Source organism: Erigeron canadensis, chromosome 5 (assembly GCF_010389155.1).
Source record: "Erigeron canadensis isolate Cc75 chromosome 5, C_canadensis_v1, whole genome shotgun sequence".
In the NCBI taxonomy this organism is placed as follows: domain Eukaryota; kingdom Viridiplantae; phylum Streptophyta; class Magnoliopsida; order Asterales; family Asteraceae; genus Erigeron; species Erigeron canadensis.
The window spans coordinates 16,961,586-16,967,906 of NC_057765.1; positions in this window are offsets into that span (position 1 = coordinate 16,961,586).

Below are 6,321 nucleotides of genomic sequence, written 5' to 3' on the forward strand. Positions count from 1 at the left end.
ACAAGCAAAAGATGACAACCACCTATCTTATGTTCGATCAAACTTGTGCACCAAAGACCACCATCTACTTTTATAAATAGCCTCCTTAATGTACATCCAAAAACACCAACCTTTTTCTGTTTTCCCACTGTTGAGAAACCAGATATATTACAACACAAAATACTACTAAATCACCACCATGTTTATGAAATTAAGCTACAATGAAGTAGGCTCTTTTTACACTTGGTTGTAGATTTTGAAACTCGCTAGTATCGTAAATACACCCACGTTCTTAGTCTTTCACATTCTGTTATGTTTTCTTTGTAGTATGTTATTAAACACGAACACGTTTCCTTTGTTCATCCACAGTACGTTCTTGGTCACCACGATCCAGGAGCTCATTTATCGATGTAATGGTTCTAAAAACTCATACCGCGATATCAACCGTCTACACCATGAATGAACTTTAGGAACAATAGACTATAAACATGAAATGCTAATTGACATTAACCTTGTGAGTATGCTTCACATGATCTTAGGTTAGTCATATAAGAAAGCCAAGACCTTCTCTAATCTAAACATGTATAATCAAGCATCAGCCTTTTTACTCCTTAACATTGTTGCTGTAGTTTATTAATATCGAAAATTATAAAACCAAAATGAGTATTGGTAATAAGGATAGAGTATACTTATGATGACTTTAGAAACTAGCATATTGGAGTCCATATGTACATGAAATTTTGCAGCTTTTGAATACTTAAAAACCACAAATATTGGACTAGATGCTTACTGATGAAAACATAAATATGAGTAGAAACATAAGTAAATTTAGAAGCTTCCTTGAGTAATTAAGGTTGATACATATAATCTAAAAAATTTTGTACATAGATATATAAATATATACATATATGTACAAGTTGCATGAAAATGTTATGATTATGAGCAAAATTTAACTACACTGTAATATGCACGTATGCTGTTAAAGAAGGCCAATCCCAATTAATACAATGACGAGATGATAGTGAACAGAGCACAAGTAATTGTTCTTATAAATGTCCATATATATATATATATGTATAAGATACATCTATCATGACTGAACTTAGAGAAAGATTGATAATTAGAATTTGTAGTTTCTGCTATACTGAAAACATGGATTCAAGTCGTGTTGTAACGAATTCTACATAATGCTATAACGAGCACACATTGTACATTAATATACACACAAATTGAGAAAAAATTTCTTCAATTAAATAAACGGATTTTATATTAGTAACTGACTAAGGTGTTAGACATTATGGCTTGATGCTAAAAATAATATATTTAATTTCTTAACGATCTTTAATTATTAAAAATCTTATAGTTTATTTAGGACGCTCAGATATGATCACCGCATTATCGACCTAAGGTGAGTTCATAGCCCCCTTTTAAATATTTCATTTTCGGGTGAGAATACATGCATTATTTTTCTTTGTTTTAAGATTGGACACAAGTACTTTGTTACTATATATTGCTTGAGTTGCTACTCATCCTATCAAATCCCCTATTTCAATACCGTTAGTTATGGACTTAAGTGCGAGTAGTTGTGAATAGATCTATTGGGTTTGACACCCCCACCCGGGTTAGTAGCGCTAACTTGATCGGCATGATCAAACGGGTGCATGATATTTGATCCATAGTACTTGAGGATGAAAGTACTACGCATGGGGTAACTGTATCCTCGTTAAGCTTCGGTATTGGGAGCTCAATGCCATAGTATAATATATTATGAAAACCTTATGATCCATAAACTATGTTCATATTATAAACCTATGACTCAGCAACTTTATGTTAACGTTTTAGCATGTATTTCTCAGGTAATTAGTATGTTGGATTTTCATGGAGCAAAGTAGGGAACTCGTATGGATCATTCAAGAGTCTGGCACTAGTTAACAAAAATAAGCTCCTATGTAATTTGAAGTTAATATTATTGTAGAAGTTATGTTCTAAAGACAATAATATTGTGTTATGATTTCGCTTTAGTCATAATTCGCCAAAATGATTTGGCGGGGTGTGACTTTATATGATACTATAAGGTTTTGTTATTTCAAGAATATCCCAATAAAGTGTGGAAGTTTCAAAGGTCCATTTATGGACTAAAACAAGCATCAAAAAGCTGGAATAAAAGGTTTAATGAGGAAATCAAAAGTTTGATTTTGCTCAAAATCCTGATGAGCCATGTGTATATCGCAAAGCTAGAGATTAATGTTACTTTCCTTGTCTTATATGTAGATGACATATTAATAATATGAAATCACATTCCAATGTTGCAAGATGTAAAATCCCATCTTGGAAAGTGTTTTGCTATGAAAGATTTGGATGAAGCAACATTCATTCTTGGAATCAAGGTCTATAGAGAAAGAAGTAAACGGTTGATTGGATTAGGTCAAAGTGCTTATATTGATAAGATCTTGAAGCAATTCAAGATGGAGAATTCTAAGCGTTGATTCGTAACTATGCAAGAAGGACTTAACTTATTTAGCAAAAACGGTGTCTCTACACCTATGGAGGTGGAGCGTATGCAAAGAATTCCTTACACTTCGGTTGTGGGATCTATTATGTATGCGTTTAGATGCACTAGACCTGACATTGCGTTCGCGCAAAATATCGTTAGCCGATATCAACAGAATCCAGGTAAGGATCACTGGACTGCTGTGAAGAATATTCTTAAGTACATGCGTGCTACTAAAGATATATTTCTGGTGTATGAAGGAAATCCCGATACATAACTCAAAGTGACTAGATACTGTGATGTTGGATTTTAGACTGATAAAGATAATACAAAATCTCAGTCGGGATACATCTTCATTTTAAATGAAGGCATGGTGGATTGCAAGAGCAAGAAGCAAACCACAGTTGCTATATATGCGACATAATCTGAGTATATTGCCGCCTCAAGAAGTTGCCATGAAAATCGTCTGGATTAGAAACATTGTTTTTGGGTTTAACGTGATGCCCTCAAATAACACACCTTTAGATTTGTATTGTGACAATACTGGTGCAATCTTTATTGCCAAAGAACCCTGAGTTCAGAATGGTGCTAGATATTATTTTAGACGATATCACTATGTTCGTAAGCAAATTGAACTAGGTGAAATAAAGTTACTCAAAGTTCACACAGATTATAACTTAGCTAATCCTTTTACAAAAGCAATGTCAAAAGGAAAGCTCAATAAGCATGTCCAGGGCATAGGACTTAAATTAGCTAGTTATATTATGTAAATCTGTGACTGGTATTTGGATAAAGGATGTTAAACAATTATTATTTTACAAATGAATTAAACTACGTGGTGTGTTTGTTTTCATTTAATATTAATTGTATCATATATTTGCATGTTTAATTCCATTAATATTTAAATATTCTAAATGTCCATTATCGATTAACTATATGGGAATATAGTTAAACTAAGACAAATTTGAGTGATTGGTAAATACTTTTGGGAATATTTGAAGATGGTCATACCAAACTCACATGAGATGCATATCGGATTACCCCACTTAACGAATCATCACTTTATGGATCGGCATCATTAAGTGAAATTCGTGAAATGGTTGCTTTATTATCTTTAAACTTGAGATACAAGCAGGTTATGCATGTGTGGATTGCATTTTCTTGATATAGTTCCTAACTATCCTGAATAAGGTAGTAACAAAGGGCTATTTTCATAAATGTATTGAAATGGCATGACTAACACGTGTAGTCAAAACAGGATTTGTTCCTTCAATTTGCAACTGAAGAATGATACCATTTGATGCCCTCATTGATTAATTAAGATGTTTGTACGGTCGTACCCAAATGACCTCCAGATGTGGTCTCAATTAATTTGGTAATCTTAATTAGTTGTTAAAATGAAAAACAAAATCGTTAAATTATGGAATGACATTGATCCATATCCATAATTAACAAGGTATCTGAAACAAAAGGATAATAAACTCTGAAACCATTTCAAAGATACTTTAAGAAACTACACTTGAATATTTCCGGGAGCATTGACGTGTTGCTAGACGCTTACCGATGTTATTGCCTTTATTATAACATGCTCAAGTGGGAGTTGTTAGAATATGATCACGTTAAATAAACACATGTCCAAAAATATTCAAGCCTACGGGATCACACACATTGACACTTAGATATCCGGTAATATATATATATATTGTATCTACATATTTATAATCACCAAATTGAGAGAAATGATAAGTGGGCATTATTAACTAGATATGTTAATTAGAATTATTTATTAATTAATAAATATAAATTATTAATTATTAAATATTAATCAATAATTAATGTAATTATTGATTAAACCCTAGTTCAAGTTAATATATATTAGCTTGAAGGTTAAGTTATTATGGATATATTTATACCCTATATATATCCTAACTAGTTCTCAGGCCCAATCTTATAATAATTGTGAAACAAAAAGTGTATGACCAATATCACAATTTAATGAATATAAAAGATAAAGAAGAAATATATGAAAATTTACATCATATATATATTGATTTCAGTTTACCCTTTTTTCCAACTTTAGTTAATTAAAAAGGGAAACAAAAAGTGTATGACCGATACCATAACTTAATCAATACGAAAGCTAAAGAAAAAACATATAAAAATTAACTCCATATAAATATTGATTCAAATTTTCCGTTTTTTTTTTCAACTTTAGTTAAATAAAAAGGGAAACAAAAAAATAGATAAATAACAACAACAACAACAACAACAACAACAACAACAACAACAGCAGCAACAACAACAACAACAACAACAACAACAACAACAACAATAATAATAATAATAATAATAAAGATTTTTTAATAAGATCTTTTTAATTAAAGGTTGGTTATTTTTTATTAAATAAATATTTAAAATAAATAGAGGATTAATGAGTAGTGAGTATTAAGCTAAAAGAGGAGGATTAGGGGTGTCAGACCCATCCATTGGACGTGTAGTCTGAAGATATATAAATCTTATAATAATTGTGAAACAAAAAGTGTATGATCAATATCACAACTTAATAAATACAGAAATTAAAGAAGAAACATATGAAAATTAACTCCATATAAATATTGATTCCAGTTTACCCTTTTTTTCAACTTTAGTTAAATAAAAAGAGAAACAAAAAGTGTATGACCAATATCACAACTTAATCAATACGAAAGTTAAAGAAGAAACATCTGAAAATTAACTTCGTATAAATATTGATTCCAGTTTACCCTTCCCCCCCCCCCCCCCCCCCCACTTTAGTTAAACAAAAAGAGAAACAAAAAGTGTAGAGTATATAATTTGAAAAACACATACCAATTCATCAACAAAGACCATCTCGAACGTTTTTATTTTCTTCTGTTTGTTCCACTCCGAAACAGTCCATACATGCACAACACGGATTCGTATGTGATGGTTGATATATGTTGGCTTAAGATATTCAGGATGAACTAATATGGTCTTATTTTTTATTGTTGCAGAAAAAGTCATAATCAACCTATAATGGACAACAAACTAATATAGTCAAACTAGACCTGTCATGGTCGAGTTTGACCACTCCCCAACTCATATAGTCGATTTCTTTGGCCTTTCGTGTCCATATGTGCTTAATCGGTTCTTAAACTTAACTAGTTTTCTCAAAAAGTGTAGTTTTGGTCCAATGGGCTAGCGTATGATTAAATGGTTTTGAAATAATATTTTTGGGCTCTAGTTGGTCGAGTTCAACCATTAGGTTGAGCTCGCTCAACCTTTATTCATTTCGGATTCGTATGCTTTTCGGTTAAAATCTCTTGTTTCGTCTAGTTTTAATTAAATTCGAGTAAAACTTATTTTGAACTACAAAATGATTTCAAATCAGGTTGTATTGATAAAATAATGTATTTTGAACTTAAGAAAGGACATTGGTGTCAAATCCAGACTCTTGTTCGGTTTATTCGAGTCTTGTCATTTCTAATAAACGTCCATTTAGAAGTTAAATAAAGACATATGGACTTAAAGGCATTTCTAATAGGCTAAGACTTAAGACAAAAGACTGTCATTGTGACTTGTCATATATTATTGATAGGTGTTGATTGTCGTGGACTTTGACTGTGTTTGTCGTACTCGTTCGTTATACTTTCATAACACTTTTAAGGTGAGTTTCGTAGCCCATCTTTTTACAAGTTTTGGGGTGGAAAGTATACTTATTTTTCAAACAGATTTGTCGATTTCTATTTATGTTCGATATTGAGTCTGTGCGTATAGAGTTACATGTTCCATTTGACGTGCTTGAATCAGCCGCACACACACAACCCTAAACACATATCAATTGGCGTAAAGAA